Source organism: Calypte anna, chromosome 12, assembly GCF_003957555.1.
Source record: "Calypte anna isolate BGI_N300 chromosome 12, bCalAnn1_v1.p, whole genome shotgun sequence".
NCBI classification, from domain to species: domain Eukaryota; kingdom Metazoa; phylum Chordata; class Aves; order Apodiformes; family Trochilidae; genus Calypte; species Calypte anna.
This window is the reverse complement of record NC_044258.1, coordinates 3384017-3406882: the sequence shown is the minus strand read 5'-3', so window position 1 is coordinate 3406882 and position 22866 is coordinate 3384017. Positions and strand designations below refer to the sequence as shown.

The window sequence follows — 22866 nt, the reverse complement described above, 5'->3', positions numbered from 1 at the left end:
ACATCTCCTGATGTCTGGCAAGTGTGCTGCTTCCTCAGGCCCTTGAGGACAAGGTGACAGCAAGAGGCTCAGATAGCCTGAGGGGTGGCCTGTCCCTGGGGCACAGAGCTGTGGGGCTGGAGGACAGGGCAGGTGAGCCAGTGGGGGCAACTCTGGCAAAAGAGTGATTCTGGAAGCTAGAATGAAATAAAACTAGGATAGTTTCTGCCTTCTGAGGTGGTTGTTTTCTGAGGTATCTAAGGTAAAAATCCAGTGCTGTACATGACCCATGCCTGAAGAACTGCCCAGCTGAGGGCAGGCACCCAGGCTGGAGCAGATGGCTGCTGGAGAGCTGTCATTCCTTTGTGAGCAGTGGTTCAGGGAGCTGTATGGCCTCAGCACAGCAAGGGGGAGGAGGAAATGGGGCAGCATGAACCAACTGCACCTTTGGTCCATTTCTCAAATGTTTCAGTGGCCAGCACTTTGCCTGTCACATACACAGTCACAAAGCAAAGTCACTGCAGGGTACTGATGCTGATGCCTCCAGCAATGTGTGTATAAACTTTGAGCTGAGTTCCATCAGAATTTGTATAGCAAACTGGGACAACTGGGGTAGAGATCTACTGTAAAAATGTTTGATAATATACTAATTGAAAATCAGATTTCAGAAGCCTGTTGCCTGTAACACTTAGTGCATTTTGGTCAAGCCAGTGTGACCCCTCACTGAAGTGCTGGGTTTTGGGATCCTTTGAATTCCAGTACTGAAAGCATAGAGATGTCTTTCTGTAACAGAATAAAGTGTAAGGTGAGCAAATCACTGTAGGATTTCTGTGGGATTTTGAGGACACATGTCTGATGGATTATTATAAAACCATGTGACATCAGGTTTAGCATGTGAAAGTGAAGATTTTCTTTAGCCAGTGGGTGCCTCATGCTGTGCTCCTGCCAGCTGGTGTGTAATAGCCCAAGCAAGAAATTGGTACCATTAGCATTGCATTAAAGCTAAAGCATAAGGTGAGAAAATTGATGACTGGCAGTGAAGGTGCCTATAATCTGTAGTTTGGGGGGAATTTTTCCTCCCAGAATGCTTCCTCTCTTTTTGCTAAGATGAGAGTATTTTTAAGAATATAAAGTGCCAAGTTTGAAAGGGATACTTTACTGGAAGCCAGTTGTTTGACCGGAAAAAACCCAAACAGCAACAAAACCAAACAACAAAACCAACCAACCAACCAAAACCCACAAACCACCACTTTTTAAATTATTTCTTGTCACTTCTCATTTTTCTTTCCTCGGCGTGGGCTCTCTAAAGGAGGCATGAGTCTCTTACTGAACAATTAGGGCCATTTCTAGCAAGCATCTGATCACAGCCACCCCGATGGAATAAGAGAAGAGAGCAATGAGTGGGTTTTTGAAGCAGGGATTAGTTGAAATTGTTTCTACTAGACTGCAGTTGGGACCAGCAGTTCCAGGATTGTCATTCAGGATACACTGAATCATGTATTTAAGCCCCTCTCTGTGTAAGAATAAGTCTATATTTTGGAATATGATTCAGTCCCATTGGGATAGTTCAGTGATGAATACAAACGAAATGCTCTCATGAATGTGTTTGGGGGGTGCAGCCCATTGCTGTTGTACTAGAACATCACAAAGTGATTGAGTGTCAGGAGCTACTCTGAGCCCCTCTGATACTGCTCTCTGCAGGGCACCTGCAGCTCTGTGCTCATCCCCTTTCCCACTCTGTTATCCAAGACAAATTTGTAGCTTTTGAAGCCATTAAAAGAATTGGCAGCCTTAATTTAGATGCAGTTTCATAGGCAGCACATGTGCTTTAAATGATCCATGTCAGGATTGGTCTGTAGATTAACCCTTTGTTAAAAAGAATGTGCTTTGATGGGCTGTGTTCCTCATTCCTGGTGTTAGCAGCATGGGCTCTGCTTCCAGGAGTGTGAGAGCTGGGTTCAGATGTGCCAGATAACATGCTTGCTCTCAGGTGCAGAGCAGTGCTGCTGTTGTCTTGAAGCCAAATGCAGCACAAGAAAGGCTGCAAAGAGCTTGATGGTCATGTGGAAGTATGTAGTTAAAAGGAGTGCTATTGTTAAATTAATAATTTAAAAACAGACCTAATAAAGGAAAGAAAAAGTTGTAGGTATTGTGTTACATGCAATACATCCTTTATTTCTGGGAACAGGAGCTGTGTGCCAGTCACACACCTCAAGGACTGAGCAGTCCTTAGGTTTTAGATTCTGAGAGCTGGGAACTTTTTTTATCAACAGTGATGTCAGTTGGGTTGCTTTTCTTACTGTCATTTAAATTATGAGCTCCTTTGCAGTATTGTGAGCAAAACAATAGCAAAGTGGGTGGGAAAAATTACTGAAGCTTTGTCCTGAACTTGTGTTTAGAGTTCACCATATATGTTGTTAGAGACAAATAGTTTGCTTTCACTTGACAGTGACTTCATCCAGAGCAGAGCTGAGTCATATGCCTGTAGTACACCTCTCTCCCCAGAGGCTCTTTTTGGAAACATTTATGAGTTCCAGAGCAGCTAGAAGCATAAAAGTGTCTTCTTCTGTCCCCTCAAATCCACCATCCTCTTGAAGTACAGCCTGCAAGCAGTACAGATTGCACTATTGCCATACTCAGCAAAAAAATTATTAAGAGGAAACCCTCAAATAAATATGCAAAATAGCAAAATACCTTAAAAACAATCAGAGGACTTGTCTGCACTCAGGGAAGTAAAGTTATTGTAAGATGAGGAATTGAAATTAAAATACCTGAAATACCTGCTAATCTGGTTAAAGCCTTCACTGTAATGTAATTATTACTATTTTGCATCTAAAAGAACATCTTCCTTCAGGTGTTCAAAATGCCTTGTTCATATCCCTTAAATTCATGCTTCTGCTTTGTCTCAGCTTTGCTGCTTTCCTTGCTCCCAGGTGGACAGACATCTGACAGGATCCCCTAACTTTCCATCCCCTGGTTTCAGAGGTGTGCCCTGGGACTTAGGCATGGCTGAGCAAAAATCCTGCTCAGATTTGTAGAGCTCCGTGATTTCTCTCCCCCAGCCACTGCTGTCACTGATAAGCTGGGTTTCAGACTGGAGGCAGTTTTTGTGCATATGCCTTTCATTTTTCTGCCTGTCTGCAATAAGTCAAGTCTGGCCTTCCTGAAACCTTCCTTTTCTTCACCTCCTCCCCTCTCGCCCAGGAACCATCTGGGAGTCCTCAGGTTCCCCGTTCTTCACACTTGTACAGATTTTAGCCTTCCACAAACGGCTTCCAAGATTGACCTCAGGATTTTGGAAGAGCTGTGGCATGTGTGCTGGGGCTGTCCCAGCTGCTGGCTGGTGGTGCCTGTCCTCCAGCTGCACCCCAGGACAGCAGGGTGCTGGCCAGGCTCTCCTTCCTCTCTCCTGTATTTGGATGCAACTGATGGGCAGACCCTAGAGCAGTCACATTTTAATTGTGCCTTTGGATCTGTGCCTTGCAGAGGGGGATTGGATGCTTTCTGAGTTTCCTTTGATAGATTTCCAAGATGAAGTCACAGAAAAGGGAGTCTGGGAGCATGGTGGAGGCCTGGAGACACAGGAGGAGTCTGTCAGAAGCTGCAGCTGGAAGGGTGCTGGAGGGGCCTCTTTGAAGCCACACAAATGTGCCAGCTTGTTGGGGATGCCCTTTATCAAAATGCCAAAGTCATGGTGACTTTATTCTGCAGAAGGTCTGGTATGTGACCTCCCAGAAAACATTGTGTTTTGCATACTCTTGAGAATTTTTGTGAAAATAAAGGAAAGGAAAGAAAATACAGTGAAGGCTAAGGAAAAAAGGCATGGTTAAAACATTTTATTTAAACCCATTCTCCTAGCTGCTAAAAAGGTTGAAGGTTTAAAGAGACTCTTAAATTGTTTTAAAAGCCATAATTCTTTTCAGTCTGAAAAGTTAAAACCCACCTATTTCTTAGACTCCTTTCAATCCCTTATTGGCAGTAGCTGTTGTATAAAAGGAGTGTTACCTAAGTTAAAAATAGGTCTGGAGCTCTTCTGACAACCTAAAACATTCTAGCTCTAACACATTTCCCTTTTGTCAAATGCTCTATAAATCTCATCTATATAATAATAGAAATGTTGTTAAATTCTGTTTTATAATTTTGTCCTGGTAAAGGCTTCAGGAAAGTAAGTAGGTATTGCCTCCTTCACTCTTGAAGCTGCAGTGTGCTGGTTTCCCTCTTCATAGGAATGTTATACTGACCTAATTTAGGATGGGCCTCTGCACAGGGTAAGATTATCTCAGCTGTAAAGATGTCGTGTGTAAAGTGATGCCTGCATCCGGAGCATGTGGCTTTATCAAGCAGCAAATCAGATAAAGTGTCCTGGGTGCTCAGTAACTTCATGACAGGGGCTTGACTCTCCCAGCTCCTCTCCCTGCCTGCACCAGAGTGCTCTGCTTATCATGCTGGGCTTTATGCAAAATATGAAGGAATCTCAGGAGGGGGGAGAATAACAGAGTGTGAGACTCCAAATTAAGTGCTGCCTTTCTCTTAATATCATTTAAAAGTAATGCACCACCTACAACTTGTAAAAAGTCTCTAGCATTTTGAACAGAGTTATTTATGTCCCCTGTAATATTGTTGCCAAAGGCAGCTTTGTTTCCATGTAAAAAATAGAAAATAGATGAAAATCTTCCTGTTCTTTTCTGTCTGTTGCATCCCTACTCTCCCCTCCAACATTTCCTTGTTTGTTTTTATAAGAATCCTTTAGTACTCTCCATCACACAGTGATGAGTACTTGCTCCAGGTTCTTTTAGCAATGAAAACCATTGGGAGAATCCTGGTATTGTTACCAACCCCTGTGGTACATGCCTGGAGGTGGCCAAGTTCCTTCTCAGTTATGTCCAGTGATAAGAGAAGGGGCAATGGGTACAGGCTGGAGCATAGGAGATTCCACATAAATATCAGGAGGTTCCACGTAACTTTGTCCCTGTGAGGGTGAGGGAGCCCCAACCCAGGCTGCCCAGGTAGGTTGTGGAGTCTCCTTCCCTGGAGCCATTCAAACCCCCCTGGATGTGTTCTGTGTCACCTCCTGAAGGTGACTCTGCTCTGGCAGGGGGTTGGACTCCAGGATCTTTCGAGGTCCCTTCCAGCCCCTCACTTTCTGTGATTCTGTGAAGTTGAGAGCTCTGACCAGCATCTTGTGGTGATTTTTGTTCCAGCATTTTTGAGGTTTTGAGTCTTCATTTTTTCTGATTCTCCTCTCCTGTGTACAGTCAGCAAAACAAAAAATATGTGTCTGTTTCAGCTATTTCAGGTGTGAGCTCACCTGCACTAGCAGTTTTGGGCAGTGTTGCAGGGCAGAGAGGCAGCAGACAGCCCCTCTTGCTGACTTGTGATGGGTGTGAGGCCAGGGCAGCACAGGATGGGTCCATCTGCATCACCTCAACTCTTTGCTCAGTCCTCATAAGCCACTTGAGAGTGCTGGGGTCTCAGCAGCACCTCTGAATTAGTGCTTGTGGCTTTTGGATTTAAAGATTTCTTCCTAAAAAAAAAGATGCAAAATGTTTTACCAAGTTGAGAATTGTGTCCCTGTTTTATAGACAGGGAAATGAAGCTCCAAGGCACCTGGGTCTGTCCACCCAGTGTGGAAATACTGGGGGAAAACCTAAAAACAACGTGGTCATCTATTTCAGGGGGCAGAATTTCATGATTGTGCCCATACATCCACTGAAAAGAAAGCAGCCACTCGGTGTCCTGGGCAGACACAGTGATGCTGGGTTTGTGGAGTGCTGAAGTGGGAAGGAATTTTGGAAGGAGGCAGAACTTCTTCCTGGACTTTCCTCTTGCAAGATGAGAGGACACGAGGGTCCAGGCACAGCAGTGCTGATGTGGCTGCTAAGATTGTGCTCTAGATGCTTGCAAGCAGGGCACAGCCAAAGAAGGTTTCCAGGGAGTGTAATGGGAGGAGAACAACAATCAGCACAACAATCAGCAAACACTGTCTGGGGAGCTGTGCCTCATGCAGAGCGTGGTCCCACGCAGTGTGGCTGGGTGGATGCAGTGATGTCCTGTGAATGGAATCTCTTTTTATTTCAAGGGAAGAGATAAATGAAGTTTTTATTGCCACACCCAAAGAGGAATAACAACCCAGCCAGGCAGCAACTGTCTCCCAGCAGCCCTGTTACCAACCCACAGTGGCTGCACTGGATGGGGTTTCTTGGGCAAACAAACGTGTGAGTGTGTGAGAAGATTGTCACTGGAATCATCACAATAGATTATGATTGATGTACAAAATGGAAAATCCATGTCAAAGACAGACACGATGCCAAAAGGCCACTGCAGTGCTAGGGCTCATCTTGACTTGTCATACAGTGAAAGCAAACAAGGCTTCAAAAATAGGGACTCATTTGATATGCTAATCTCTGCTTTGTTTCAGGCATAGTAATGTCACTGTGAACAAAGGAGGAGAAAGTAAACAGCAAAGACAAAAGGGACTTCCTGTCTTATTGGGGCAAGAAAAGTTCCCTATTCCTGATTTAAGATTTTTCTTAATGTTATGAAATAGTTGATGAGTCAGTTTTCTCTTTGATATCTGTTCTGTTACCTTCTTGGTAATCATATTAGGAAGAAGCTGTTTTTAGAAGAGGCAGCCCATCATGAGAGGCAGAATTAGCTGTAGGTTTTGATTAATCACCAGTTCTTCCCATCTGTGGATGTACAGAAATCAGCAGCTATTAGCTGATGCTATCAGCACCCGTTCTCCCTCAAATCCAGCATTGTTCTCCTGCCCTCCTGAGCACACCTCTCCAACATCAGTTCAAGGAGTATTTCACAGCCATCTGTTCTTCATATTTATCTCAGAATAAATAGCACTTACATCTGAGATTCAGTTATAGAACTGAAATCCTAGAGTCATATTAATTCATTATGTGATTTTCACAGTATTCAGCATTTCCTGGATGGATATTATTTTATCTTTGCAGGGTGTCTACCAGTTCCATATTCCAGATTTGGGCCTGCCATTCCCTGCAGAATTAATGCTTGCTTAGTGGAGGGCTACCTTGATTTTCCCAGGTTTCACTGGGAATTAGTAGACAAACTCAGGTCATTGGGACAGGAGCTGAAACACCTACTGGAGTATTTCATGAATAGTCTCTTTACTGTGGGAAATCCAGCAGCAATGACTTAAAAAACAACACAAACCAAAAAACAACACACACCCCCCAAACCACCCCACAGTATTTCACTTCTGTCCCATGATGCTTTCACAGGTTATTTTAATTCTTTTGGCCACTGGTTGTGCACAAATTTTAGAACCATGGATGAAGCAGGTGGTGAAAATACTGTTCTCTTCTAGATTACATCCACCTTTATCTATCTTTAGAGCAGATAAAATTAATTTCCTGCAAAAGCTGGCAATATGAAAATGTTCCAACTGAAGGTGAATGAAGGAATGTATAAAGTAAATACATTAATTACATTGGAGCCTCATGGATAAGCTCAGAGAGATGTAGTTGACACAGCTGAGCTTGCTGGTTGGTACCTTCATACAGCACAGAAAACAAACTGCTGGTTTAAATCTCTGTATCAGCTTGTTTATACCAAATGAAGTATTTCCAGGGTACACCATACAAAAATCAGAGAATCCATCTTGTAGGCACTTAATCTCTCAAATTTGCTAGTTAAGGTGTTGGGCAGGGTTCAAGTAGTCCACCTGAACTTCTGTAGCCTTTTCCATATTGGAAATATATTTCAATGTTGAGAACAGATTTATAAATTTTCTAATACAATTTTTCTTCATTAAGTCTGCTGATTTAAAATGTACAACGTGCTGTGGAGCTTGTTCTGACATTTTAATGAGCCATGATTAGCTTGCTTTAGGAACAGTTGTCAGGGAACCCCTGAAACAGCCTATTTCTATATATTTTTATAGTAGTAACAGTCAGGAGATCCTTGATGAAATAGGCTTACACAAGATGGAGTTGTGCAACTGAAAGCAGGCATCTGATCATGAAAGTTTGCTGTTCTGTGAAGAAATAGCATGAACTTTGTTTCTTAATTAAGTTTTATAATGTAAACATGTATCTAAAGTCTATGAGTCTTTAATCTGGAAGAGCCTCTGCTAACCATGCTGTTGTGACCTCTTTGTAGAGGAGAAAGTGTGGTCTGGTGGGCTGAGCAAAGCCTTAGGAAGTTGTCATCTATCACATCAACAACACGAACTTTCAGGGTGGTCTTGGAGAAACCAGAGTGTAGCGGGAAGGAGCCCTTCTTGCTCCTAGGGCTGCTCCTGAGGCCTCAGGGTTTAGCCCATTCCTGGACGATGTCCTAGGGCTGTTCCTGAGGCCTCGGGATCTACCCCTTCTTGCCCGCTCCTGGGGCTCCTCGAGCTGTGGGCTTCTCCATCCTCACTCAAGAGTGAGAGCCCTCTCCGTGGGTGTCAACTGCTCTCTTATTGGCCCCCTGCTCCTGCACATGCTCAGGAGGGAGGCCAGACACAGGTGAACCCACACCCACTCATCAATAACTCAGGGCACCTGGTCCTGTCTCACTACACCAGAGCTTGTCCTTCAGTTCAAAAGGTTAATAATCACGATAAAAATAATACTTTAAGGTTGATTCCATGTGAGTGTGTGCTGAGACTCCAGTGCAATTCAGACTCTGGGCAATAGATGCCATGGGTTTAAACTTTCTCCTAGAAAAGCAATGGGTAAAATTCCTCAGCTTGATAGAAGGAAAAAAAATGAGGATAAATATTTGTTTGCTCATTAACCTCCATCATCACAGAGATATTGCATTCTACATTATGCATGGAGTTTGCTTTTTCTGAGGGGTATGTTCTGTCCTGAAGACAAAATGCCATTGTCATTTACATGTCCACAAGGTTTCAGCACAGTAAGACTTTCAAAAACATGATGTATAAATTGGAGGTGGTTTAGGCTTTGGGGGGTTATCAAGTCTTGCCATTTTATTTTTTGATGTAATTTATAGGTTAAATGGCAGTGCTGATACTCACTAGGGAAATTCATAACTTCATATGTGTTCAGATATGGTTGTGGAAAATGACTCATTACTTCTTTTGGCACTAAAAGGTTTATTACACTAGACAAGAAATTTTGCAAACAGTCAGGAGTTTGTTCAGCCTAACCCATTTGATTTAGCATGTAGTTAGGAAGCATTTTGAGTTCTCAGAAGTGCTTTTCTAGGGCTGTGTTACTGGGCTGTTTTTTGGGTCTGATGTTTTTTTTTTTTAAGTGAAATAAATTAAAATAACACTTTCTAGGTGCTGCATAGGTTTTTTTTTACTTGACAACTTGGAGCAATATTAGACGTAACTTTCTGAGCAGCCTCTAATAATCTCCTCTGGCTTGCAAATAATGTAAACAGCAAGTCTTGTAAATCATGAAGAAAGAAGTAACCCGAGACTGAGATGAGAAAGCTGGCTCCTCTCTGAGTTCATTTGAGTGGAGGTCGGAGGAATCACTTGGAAATCGTGAATCAGGGCTTGGCTGCTCTGTGAACCTTGGACTAACTTTCTCGGGTGCTGCTGCTGAACTTACTTGTTCCTTGAGTTACTTGGAGTCTTTTTCCCCTTGCAAACACTTGAGAGAAGGTCATGAAGGGAGATGGCAGTGCAATGTGGAATCTGATGTGGAAATACTGCATTTCTGTCAGGACTATCAGGTACAGTAAGAATATACTTGACTTTATTTTGTAAATCTGAAAGCTGTACGTGTTAAAGATCTTCTGTCCCGCTGCTGGTTTTCCTTCACTCTGCACAGTTAACTCCAGGTAGTTTAAGATGATTATTAGCTAGATACCTTACTCATGCTAAAGCTGTGAAAAGGAAAATACAGGGTTATTGCAAAAGATCTGAAAAGTGGAGTTTTCATTATTTCAGTGTCTGGGAAACACCTCTGTCTCATTTCCAAGCAGGCAAAAGTTGGGATATGAAAGAAACTTGATTTTCATGTATTACTTGCCTGTCACAAATCTTCTATTTATTGTATCTCCCAAATCCAGAGACACAGCCTGTGTTCTCAGCAGACCACCAGCATCATTGCCTTCAGACAAAGGGAGAGGGAGGGGAGAGGAAAGGGGGTGGCTTTTATGGCAGAATAAATCCCTGAAGTTTCAGATGGCTCTGAGCTGATGTGCAATCTTACCTGTGTGTGTTCAGTGCAAAAAAGCAGCCAAGTTCCCTGGGCTGCCAGGCTGGGGCTGCTGTGCATCACTGCTCACATTCTTCGAGTGGTTGGTGTCTGACATGCTGCCTGCTCCCTGCCAAGTAGAGTTGCTGTGGGTTCCAGCAGAGTTTATTCCAGGAATGGAGCTATTATGCCAGAGGCTTGGTGATTGTACCTTCTCACAGCAATTTGATGTATTTAAAAATAGCAAGCTGTTTTTCTGCTCGGGGTTTCTTGGTGTTACACAGTTATATGATTTGAATGGTATGTTTTGTCATGCAAGCTTCTCTTGAGAAATCACATCATCGAAGTAATTACTGCATTTCACACTGCATAATTACTCGGTGCTGGGGAAATAGTTGAAAGAGCCTGAATTCCTGCATGAACTTTCATTACGACCAAAATGAGACTGTGGAGAGCTTTTTATCACCAGGATACTGAAATAAACTAAGAAGTCCCTTAGTTCCCAGCAGACAGTGAGTCAATATAACAGAAAGTGGAAATAATCCCTGAGAGAGGATTCCATTATTATAAAAATAATTTTATTTATGATCTGGGTTTAGAACCAGAAGCAGAGGGAAAGCCTGAAACAAACTGGATGGGGGTTTAAATCCGGAAGAGCGCTCTGTACAGCACAGATGTTCATTCTGACCTCAGTACTGCTGGAAATGTCTGAGACAAGTCCTGTACCAAACCCCAGGGTTCTGAAGGTGTGTGTTCCTCCTAACACTAAGCCTCAGAGGTTCCTCAGAGCACAGGGGGGTGGCTGTTCTTTTGAAGCAAGTTGAGCTCACCTGAACCTCAACAGGAACAGCCACTGCTTTCTTTTATCAGTGACCTTACTACTGGTCAGGATATGTAGGTTGAAGATTAGCTTAATTGCTTACAGCAGGGCTTATTTATAGAGCAGCTTAGTGGCTCCCGGAGCTAGCAAAGTAACGTTCCTCTCTGTCACAGCATTCTGAGCATCTCCAATTAATTGTTGATTTTTTGGTTTTCTAGCAGAACCTATTATCTCTAGTGGCAATGCCAGTGAGTTTCAGAGCATAAAAAAAGATACTTTCTGTGGTGGAAAAAAATATATCACCTTTATTTGCTTTTCTGATCTGCTTCAGAAATCCTGAAATCCTGAAACTCTCCAATCCTGAAACTCTCCCCACTCAGGCTCTTCCTCTTACCCATCAAGTATGAGGCTACATCAGCCTTTCCCCCCTCCACCTTCTCTCCTTTCTAGAGGACTGTGAAGCCCATGCAGCCTCTGCTGGAGGTTTCAGTCAGCCCCAATGTGTTTTATACTAGTAGAGTGAGGTTTTTTTCCCGTCTGTGTGTACCAGCTGAGCATTTTTTCCTGCCCTTAGTGCCCTGTACTGAGCAGCAGTGTATTGCACTGACTACACTGGGTCAGTTGTGCTCAGCTCCTTGCATAGCCACAGGGCCTGAATGAGGGGTTTTATGCCTCCCTGAGAAAACAGTCTCACTCCGAAAGAAAAATTATTATTAACTGAGGTTTAGGGTTGGTCTTGTTTCCTTTGGACTCTGCCAGCTTTAAAAAAAAATAAGTTTGACTGAGTCTTTGTTGTCTCTTTTAATTAGACTGCATGCCTTGGGGCAGAGAGATCATCCACATCCATGTGGATGTGTTTAAGTCTGCATGACTAGAGCTTAAAATCTTAGGGCCATGCCTTTTAGCAAGGAGAAATACATGTGTAGCAGTAGAAGAAAATGCAGCAAATTTGTTTTTTGCATAGGGGAGCTTAGGGTAATGCTGAATAAGGTGAGGAGAGAGCAGGACAGCATAATGTGGGAATATATTGCACAGCCCAAATCATGTTGGGTGTTTTGTCTCTGTCAGCCTCCTCCTAAAGCAAAATCGGAAAAATCAGAAAGATGAAGGGGTTTTTCTTCACTACTGTACCAAAGCTGAACTGGCAGCCCTTTACATAAAACTTCAGTCCTTTGAAAGAGCTCTATTCCCTGGCCTGTGTGAAGCCCTGGTGTTACCATTTGTCTCCCGAGGTGCAGTGGGAGCAGCAGAGTCTGCCTGCAGCCCCAAAACACCCAACAAACCGGGGGTGATCCTCTGGGTGGGACCCAACTCAGCTGCTGTTCCTGCGTGTCTGTGGGGAGGGTTCCTGCCTTTCCACCTCACGGGGTAGAGGATCATTATTCACTGCTAAAGCACAGCTCTGCTGGTGAATCTCCACTTGTGATGAGATTTGCAGGTGGTGAAGTCTCCAGACTTGGACAGCTGGCAAAGCATGAGAGCAGAAGTGGGGGTAAAATATCAGGAGTTGTTTATTTCTGTTCCAGTTACATTTTAGTAACCCACTGTCACCACTCTGGAGGGATGATAGGCAAATGCATCATTAGATGCATTTCAGCATATTCATATCATCAGCATATTCAGACTGGCCATGGTACCCAGGGGGTCATGTCAGTGTTAGAACAGAGGACGACATGTTCTATAGAGACCAGGAGCCCATCAGCTGTAGAATTCCCTGTTCCCTCTCTAATGTGCTCTGTGCCAGCCAGCCCCTAAGGACAGGCTTAGTGGTTAGAGGAGCAGACTGGAGCCATCTGAATCAGCAGATCCCCAGCCCACAGAGAGTAAATTAAAGGGTTTATGATAATGTGATGCATAGTTTTCAGCTTGCATCTTAAAGTTCCATTTGCAAGTAATGGAGGAAAACAGTCAATAGTTCTCAGTGCTCTATACATCTGGAAAAAAGTAAGAATTTTGGTCCTCAGTGTGAGTTGTCCTGGAGTTCCTTCACTTTTTTTTCCTTCTGCTACAAACATTTTCCATCCTGGTTCCGTCAGACTTTATTTTTAGTTGTCTCGTTTGGGGTTTTTGTTTGGTTGTTTTTCCTTATTTTTATTTTATGAAGACAGAACAGTGCTGCATTTTCATCAAGGAAAAAATCACACCCTGGCAAGTGAAGGGGTCTCAGTTGGGCTTTAATTGCAGGTTGGGCAGCAGGAGCTGCTGTAGCTGTGTCGGGGAGAGACAGGGGTGGAAGTTTGGGGCACAGAAAAGGCAGAAAAAGGGGTGGTTTCCCTGCCACCCAAGTGGTTGCTGTGGGAGAGTTCACCACCCAGCCCACAGGAACTCTTGTGTTCCTGTGGGGTGAGGGAATGTAACCCTCTGGGGGTGGACAGTCACACACCTGAAGGGACACAGGATGGGCTGCAGGGACAGGACTCAGAGCTAAAGTTTTCAGCAGTTTGTTGGGAAATAGCAGCAAAATTCTCTCCTTAGGGCTATTTAGCTGTCGTGTGTAACCAACAATAATGGGCTATACAATCAGATATTTGATTTATGCTTTTCAGTTTCCATCTGATACAGACACTGGAATGCCCACCTCAGATGTGCCTCAGGACACCTATAGGGTTAATGTGTGTGAAACATGCATAAGAAAAGGAGAATGTGTGTTAGGTATTGTTGCAGCACTGAGCAACAGGGATGGCACAGTTTGTTAAGATCAGACATTAATAAAGTGATTTTTCTATAGCTATTTTATGGCTTCAAATGCTAAGAATTACCAAAAAATAACTTCTAGGAGTTAAAAAAAAAGCATAAAAACATCCTTCCATACTGACTTCTCTATCTCCAGAATGATTTTATTTTGGTGTCCAGTTTCCATGTGGATTTCTTGGTCATCTGCAAAATGCTGCATTGAAAAGGTAGAAGGCAAAACTGGATGGAAGTTGTCATTAGTAGTCAGGATTCTTTAATCTTCATATAGTGGATGGCTTTCTGCAGCCATTATTCTTAGGTGGTAGTATAGTACAGCTGTAATTATCCCAGTGCAAACCTTCCTTTGGGTTAAAGATCTCTTCGGCGTGACAGTGCCAACAACCACACAGCACTTAATGAATTTTTAATAAGCTCTTGATGCCAGTATAAGAAATCAATGTGAAGCTGCTAGAGTGAAGTTAGTACCTTTAGAAATCTGTGTTAGGAGTGTGTGAATGTGTCTGGTGCATTTTGCAGACTAAAACACTTTATTTGGTACCATGTTCCTCCTGTTGTCTCTGGTCCATGCATAGGAATCTGAAGAGGAGATAAGGAGGGCATTGGCTCCTCTGAGCTCAGTTGTTCTGCCTAAAGCAGACTTGTCCAAGAGATGAATGACACACTGCTTTGGTTTGGTTTTGGATTAAGATATTTTTAACTCATTAAATGTCTTTAAATATTGCTTCTGTTCAGCTAGGGTGTATCTGTTCACACAGCACTGGATTATTTCAATCTAACTGTTAATGCAACTTAGTGGTTTGTGATTTAAGTTCAAGGAGGACACAGTGATCTTAGCTAGGTTACAGATTTGTTAGAGGAGAGGACCAGATCCTCAACAGCTCCTCATTAAAATGCTCCTACTTAGTATTTTCATGTGCTCTTTTTGTCTTGTAGTATGGTCTCTTTGTGCACCACTTGCTGCATTATTGCCAAAAGCTAGAAATGTATAGGCAGGGGTTGTTAGGCAGTATGTGATTTCAATTTATACTTGCTTGAGTTTTTGTGTAAAAAGTACCACAGAAATTAACAATATTTGCAATCTTTAGGTCTTCCTTCACAGAGAAAACTCAGAGGTAAGGGTCAGCTGCCTTGGAAGTGCACAGAAACTCTCAGTCCAGCAGCCTGGATTCTTCTTTGTGTTTTGCTGTTACAGAAAGTTAAGATACCTTATGAAGTTAGAAACTGTGTTTTTAAGAAGGGTCAGATAGTTGCCAACTATGGAAGTGGTGCACCAGTTGGAGATCTGAAGGCTGGTTTAGGCACTCCCCACATCAGTTTTATTCTAAAGGTTTTGTTCTTTTATTTTAAGGCTGAATCTACTGAGCAGTTCCAGTACAAAAAGGACCTGAAGCCACCTTAGCTAATTAGCTAAAAATGGAATCAGCTTCAATCCCTCTTCTGAGTTTCCCTGTCTTTGCATTAAAATTATTGCACCAACATTTAGCTCAGATCTTTAGTTTGGGCTAAGACCAGTTCTGGGTTTAAACTATGCCAAAAAAGCTCCCTCCTTTCATGCTGCTGGGTGTAATGATATGCACTGAAACCCTAGAAGGCAGAAACCTAACCCAAAGCAGTCCAGAGAAGTTAATAGACTGTTTTATTATTTATTTACACAGACCTTCCAAAAGAGCTCATTGATGCAGAACCGCAGGTTACTGAGCTGGTAACATTGTTTGTCTAGTGATGGAGGAGTTCGGTTATATTTAAGGCAGATTTTTGTTTTAATGCTTCTTGTAGGTGGTGCCTATGGTAAAAATGGATGTGGCAACTTTTAGAACAGAACTTTTCAGTTCCAGGTATATACTCCTGCTGGTCCTGTTGCTTAATGTCTTCTCATCTCTACCTAGAAACTGGCATTGAGGGTTTGTTTTGAGAGAATAGCACCTCTGTTACTGCTCTTAGTTTACTCAATTGTTTGTTTTTGGTGTGGGTTTTTTATGTATTTTAAGAACTCCTAAAGCAGCCTTTCAGCAAATGTATTTCTGCTCTGAACATACAAGAAACAAATTGTCTGGAAGTGTTACTTGCTCTTCAGTTTGAACTGAATTTCTTCTAGGAGAATGTAATGCAAATTAAGTAGAGAGAAAATAATGCTCTCAGCTTATCAGGTTTTAACAGGATCATGCGTTTTCCAGGAGTCAGATGACATTTTAGTAATTGGTGAGTACTGATCAATGTAATGCTTCTGAATCATGTGATTAACACCAGTGGATACCATGAATTGGTCATAGGATGAAAAGCATGGGATGTGGAATGATTTTAATGAAAAAGACTTCTGCTTAAATGCCTGATAAAGATTGTATTGTTTTTCTGATAGTAATTCATTTTGCTATATGTGTACTTTCAATTCTTAATAGTTTTTGGTGTTCTCCATGCAATATCTGCCTATTAGTAGTTTTCTTTGACAGTAATCATGAAACCAGCAAGAATTTATGCAGTAAGCAGTGTCCTGCTTTCCTTCATCATTTAGCAGGAGGCGGTAAATTCATTCATATAATTAACTCCCTGACAAGTATCAAGTGACTGAAGTGTTTGAAGTATTATTGGGTTGTTTTAGGGTTTTTTCTGTACTGGCTGCAGGTGGGAGGGATGTCAGAACTGCTTAATTAGGAGAGTTTAGGGGCTGGTGACAACCACAGTAACAGACAATAAATAGGAAAAAATCAAAGCTTATCACATATGTTTGCTTCAGCCCTTCTGCTGCCTGCTTAATGAAACTCAAGCAAAATTGGAGGTAGGCATGGCTGCCTGACCTGCACTTGTGGGGCATTTCCATGCTGCATACACTGAGGTGTACACCTTGCAGACCCATCTATTAAACATTAAACACAGTCCTGAGATAGTCACACCCGTGCTCATCTTCTGGAAAAGTCTCAGCAACATGCTTGGTGCTTTGCATTTAATGAATTCTCATTAGTTTATGCTACCAGAGCAATGAGCAGTATTCTTTCCTATCATCAGGGGGCCACCACTTCCATGGTCCTGTTCTGCACAGGGAACAGCACCAGGACTGGGAACGACACAGTGGGAGTTGCCACCCTGACACGAAGTGTCGTGGTTCAGCTCTTCTGAAAATTACTTGTTTTCACAGAAATGGTTATTCTAATATGAAAGTCTTCTGTGCCCCAGTTGCTTACCACATCATCTTGAGGACTAGGTTATGTTCACAGTCCTCTTTCACCACTTGCTTTCCTGAGGATAATTCTGCATTATTTGGGTCTCCAGCAATGCCATCTTCCAGAGGAGATCTCTGGTGCAAGCACCTGAACACTTACACTGCTGAATCCAGGTCCTGTGGGCTGCTGTGCCCCTGAGGTACTGACCCTGCTGTTCTGTGTGGTCTGCTGGCTGGTGAGCATCCACTCTGGGGTCAGAGTGGCTGGAGAGCAGCCAGGCAGAAAGGGACCTGGGAGTCTGGATGGACAGGAAGCTGAACATGAGCGAGCAGTGTGCCCAGGTGGCCAAGAAAGCCAATGGCATCCTGGCCTGTATCAGGAACAGCGTCGCCAGCAGGTCCAAGGAAGTGATTCTGCCCCTATACTCAGCCCTGGTGAGGCCACACCTCGAGTCCTGTGTCCAGTTCTGGGCCCCCCAGTTCAAGAAGGATATCGAGGTCCTGGAGCAGGTCCAAAGGAGGGCAACCAGGCTGGTGAAGGGACTCGAGCACAGACCCTATGAGGAGAGGCTGAGAGAGCTGGGGCTGTTCAGCCTGGAGAAGAGGAGGCTCAGGGGAGACCTCATCGCTGTCTACAACTACCTGAAAGGAGGTTGTAACCGGGTGGACGTTGGTCTCTTTTGCCAGACGACTTTCAACAAGACAAGAGGGCATGGTCTTAAGTTGTGCCAGGGGAAATTTAGATTAGATATTAGAAAGAATTTCTTCACGGAGAGAGTGATCCGGCATTGGAATGGGCTGCCCAGGGAAGTGGTGGATTCTCCGTCCCTGGAGATATTTAAAAAGAGACTGGATGTGGCACTCAGTGCCATAGTCTAGCAACCGCAACGGTGGTAAAAGGGTTGGACTCGATGATCTCTGAGGTCCCTTCCAACCCAGCCAATTCTATGATTCTGTGATTCTGTGATCCATAAAGCCAAACTAACCTGGCAGCTGGGCTGGCTGAGAAGTCACAGCCCTGCCACCTCCCTCACCAGCACCTCGGGCCCTTGGTGGAGCTCCCATCATGCTGTTTGCCCCTCAGGCTCTGCTTTATCCTGTTAAAGCAAGAGGTATTTCCAAAAACTGGGGCAGGTTGGACTAGTTCTGGCCAAAGGGCAGAACATGGAGCCAGTGCAGGCTGCTGCAAGGGGAGGGATGGCTGTGGTGCCTGGGGGCTTTCTGAGTGTATTAGAATCATAGAATGGTTTGGGTTGGAAAGGACCTTACAAATCATCAAGATCCAACCCCCTGTATGAGCAGGGACACCTCCACTAGATCAGGTTCCACAAGGCCCCATCCTACGTGGCCTTCAACACTTCATTAAGTCTTAAGAATAACACATTTTTCTATGAAAAGAACTGACATTGGGGTTGCTATCTCCTGGAGCTCTTTGGCTCAAGTTTCCTGAACTTGCCCCCCTGCTGACTATTAAATGACAGTGTGGCTCTTTCTGCTCTCAGGAGCTGGCAGGGGACATGTGTGTCTGTGCTCAGGCCATGGGAGGGTGCTCAGCCCTCCAGGAGGTTTTTCCTCCCCACCCTCAGCAGCCCCCAGGTCCCCAGCTTTGCCTGCAGCATCTGGGCACCTTCAGAGCAAGCTGTTGGAAGGAGATGATGGGTGCCTCCTGGAAGATGAGGCATGTTTGTACTTTTGCCTTGGATCCTCTTATCTAAGGGAGTTTTGCTTGCCTTTGGGAAGAAGTGGATGGAAGTAATAGCTATTATTGACAGTTGTAAAAAAGCTTCATAAAAACTTTTATAAGAGTCATAAAAAGAGCTTCAGTGCTGGTTTGTTGTGTTTTATTATGTTTCTAAGGAAATGGAAGCTGATTTATCAGAAGTTTGAGGAGGAAATTAGCAATTACCATTTATTAGATTGCATATTGTTTAATCTTAGGCATTCAGCTTAGATTTAAAGCTCAGCTGCAATTTACTTAGATTTGTGGGATGGCCACAAAATGCCTGCAGGCCTGTGTGCTGCTGCACATGAATTCTGCCTGGGCAGATGCATTGGTACCAGCAGCTGTTTGTATGGCCTAATTCCTTTTCATGGTTAAACCAAGAACAATGAACTGTTCCACTAAATCAATGAAATAGGGGCAGATTGATCTTTGCAGTAGCTTCTTATCTGCCTGAAATGATCTTCTGATATTCCATAATCAGTGATACTAAGGCATTATGAAAAACATACTTTTTCATCTATTTGGGAGAGCTTATTCTCAACTGCTGGAGGCAGACAGCTCTGCCTTTAAGCACTTCTCCACCAAGAGCAATGCTCAACACTCCTGTCCTGCAGTGTGCTCAGCTGTGGGACTTTTAAAAATTTTTTTCTGGACATGTATACAAAGATCAGACAATAGAATTTCATTTTATGTTTTCAAGTTAATGAAACAAATGCTTGTGCAGGAAAGGGGCCAGTGAGATGAAGGTAAACACTTGAACCACTGTTCAAATGGCCACTGTTAATTCTTTAAAAATTAATTCTTTAAAAACAAACACATGGAAAAGAATTTGAACCTTAAAGGCAGCCTCTTGAAAAACCTGTCCTTAAGTTATTAATATTCTTTCAGGCTCTGAAACCACTGTGTTATTCCACCTGCATGTTCTAAGTACCAGGGCAGATGTGTTGCTCAGATGGAGTCTTGCACAGTGACTTGTACCACACCTTGTGACACTATTCCACTCAATGCCCAGCATGCAGGGTCAGCCATAGCCTTGGTGGTTTTTGGGGTAAGGTTGGGGTGGAGAGAGAAGTAATCTAAATATTCATAAGTAATTTTTGTGCCAGTGCAGTGCTGGGGCTGCTTCCTCTCTTATCTGGTTGTCCCAGCACATGAGTTTTGTCAGTATAACCATCTATTATCCTTCATGCTGATAGGTGAGGAAAAGAATGCCCAGTAAAATCCACAGTAAAAACAGGCTGCCAAAAAAATGGCTCAGGGCTAATGGATGAGTATGGTCAGAGCTACTTATGCCATTGTCATTTCTGGAGGAAATGTTCAGCAAAGAAAAGCATAACCACACTGGCAGGGCTATTTCCTCCAAAGCTCTGAAATGAGGAGGCTAAAAGAAATTTGGAGTGGACTTTCTTACAGTATATGTGCCATTTCAAAGCAAAGATGGGTGTTTGTGCAAAGATACCCAAAACAAAAAACATCCAGTTGCTGAAAGGCACAGACCCTTTATTCTTACAGGCAGCTAAGACACAAGTCCTAGTACTGTAACGAGGGGACTCAAGCACTAAACAGCAATAGTAGGTGTGTGGCTGTTCATCTGCAAAAAGCATACACACAAGAAAAAAACCCCAAAAAACCATGTGCAGGTTATTTCTGTATCTGGTACTCTATATTTCATAGTATGTTTTCAACCATTAAATAAGCTTAGAAGTGTTTTCTATCAATATTTGATTATTTCCTCAGACTTTAAAGAAAAACCAGTATATTTGAGGCATTAGGAGCCTTTTGGGAAAGCTCTGAGTGCACGGGGAAAGCTACATGAGTGGTCAATCTTGTAAAGCTGTTTTGAGGAGGGGGGAAGATGCTTGTAAGTGTGCTGAAGGGTTTCTGGTTTGGTGCTTTTTGTTAATCGAGTGGTTTAGGTAGTCATGTTAGGGAACCCCAGAGATGAGGACTAAGAAAGCTCTTAGAGCTTTAACACAGCTCATTATTTATAGGAATTTTCATCTGATAGCTGTTGACTGTAAGGAATCTGAATCCAGGGTCTGATTCAGGTGATATCTGGGCTATTTAGTTTTCTGAAGAAGCAGTGAAGCTGAATTTTCTAAAATGAGAATAAGTAAGTTCAGGAGGGGAGAAGAAAACCTTTCATAACATTCTTACACTTCTAGGGAATGAAAAAGGACTGCTAGCAGCCATCCCTCCCCTGTGCCTAACCTTTCAAGAGGCCTGGTTTTTGCTGGGTGATGACCTGCTATCTATTGATGACAGCTCAGAGCTATTAGCTCACTGGGGCTGTTACGGCTTGCATTTGCTAAGTGCTGAGGTCAGGTGCATGGTCTTTGCCTCTTCCATACCAGTGGTTAATGATACTACTAATAAGAGGAATTTTGTACCTAATTTTCTCTCAAAGAAGTAGAGAAAACACATCTGTGTCCTTGAAGTGCTGCTGCTCCTGTCTGTCTGAAACAGCTGAGGCTGGTAGGAACCCAGGAGACCTGTAATGGTAGTGTCAGCCTTTTCCATAATTCTCTAATTTTTCATGCCAATCAAAGGATGAAAGGTAATTTCACTATGTCTAAATCTACTGAGAAGGTGGGGAGAGAAACATTTTGTCTAAGTAGTCATCATTTGTTAAACAGGGAGGTGAACTTTGCACAATGCTTTAAAAAAAATTACCTTAAAATCTGGCCCCAATGCCTGCTATTCATTCAGTCTTCATAACTTTCCTCTGAAAAAGCTTTTACAACTCTGAACCACAGAGCTAGAATGCACTTTGGGTTGTGAAATTATCTTTGCAGACTTTAGAATTTTTTTCCAATGGTAATTTCAGAGCTCATGTGGCACCAAATCAGTGTATGGTATTATCATTTCCCTCTGGACTTCTAAAATCTATACCTCCAGGGGGAATCTGGGGACGACATGATGTCAGCTCTGAATGCATTAAAAAGAATGAAATGAAACATTTGTTATAGATAAAATCCTTTCATCAAAGAAACATCCTCCTCTTCTGATTAAGTGGTGTGTCAATATTGCCTCACACTGACTAGAAGTTTTTGGGTATCAGCTAAGACTGACAAGCTCTAACCAGCTTTAAAAATACCTGGAATCCTCCTCTTGACATTAAAATACACAAACATTTGCTAAAGTAATTACTTTTGTTGAACGAATCAGTGGTGTGTCTTGGGAATTTGCTGCTGCTGAAGACTTTTTTTTTCCTTTTTTTCCCCTTCAACCTCCATGTCACAAAGTGATTCCTCACAAAGGCTGCAAAAAGCTCCATATAATCAATCCACGTGAAATAATTATAACTACAGTAGTTTTGCAATAGCAGGAAGACTGCAAAAATCTGAAACTGAGACATATTGTTCTTTGGCAAATATTTTTCAAGTGTTTCCTCCTCTTCAAGCTGGGGATCCTTCTAATTAAGCAGCTATGGCAACAACTGCTGTCCAGGGGAGGGTCAGGTATAAAGTTCAAATCCCAGATGGTCACTATCTGTACATGACTTATCTACCAGATGGGTTCAAATGTTCCACTGCATTTTTTATTCTTTTCTCTCACCCCTCCAGTATTAAGGCAATTTGTTATATTCCTATCAAATATTTATATTGTTTTTATATTGACTTTTGTTAAGAATTATTTAGATAGGGAGGATGGGATTCCCTAGGCCATACTGAGAGGTACTTTGTTCAGCATTCCCTTCCATTCAAATTCTACAGTTTCCAAGGGTGCCCTGAAACAAAGGACAGGAATAAATGGCACATGGTTAAGGGGTTGAAGAGAAAGAGAATACCAGTGTTTCTGTGGGTAGTTGGAGTCTGTATGCTGTTGCAGGATAATCAATACACATTGAAAACAATTTTGATGAAGCACTGGCTGACTGTAAGGCATCTCATCACTGGCAGCTCTATAAAAGCAGAGCAATGTAGTGTCTCTCTGGCTTAATTTTGTATTAGGTGCTGCAGTTAAACAGGCTGGGTAATGGCAAATGTCACTGTTGATTTAACTGTGCACTTTTTAAAACAGATCTTGAATATTGCAGAGCAAGGTTTTTCCTGGGGATAAGGAATTGGCTTGCTAATTCCTGGTGTTTTTAGCCTTCTTGAGTTTTGGAAGACTACCTGGTAGGTGGTTACACTTTGTTTTGGTTCAAATTTCGACAGGTGTGGCTCAGGGGTTCACATATGAGCAATAAGCAAGACAGAAACAGATTTTGAACTCTAGAAAATATGAAAAGAAGGCTTTAACAGAAAGAAGGTCAGTATTGCATTCAGTACTTTACTGTAATCTATTGCATAAAGTACAAAGGTCAAACTAGTGGTATTTCAAAGCTGTTGATAGTATTCAAAATACCTTCAGAACCTCA

The 22866-nt window shown here is 42.8% G+C and overlaps 1 protein-coding gene across 3 annotated transcripts in view; it reads left to right on the top strand.

Annotated features, from left to right (window-relative positions):
- IQSEC1 (IQ motif and Sec7 domain 1) overlaps positions 1 to 22866 on the top strand; it is a 329109-nt gene that overhangs the window by 183262 nt on the left and 122981 nt on the right. The window lies entirely within an intron of this gene.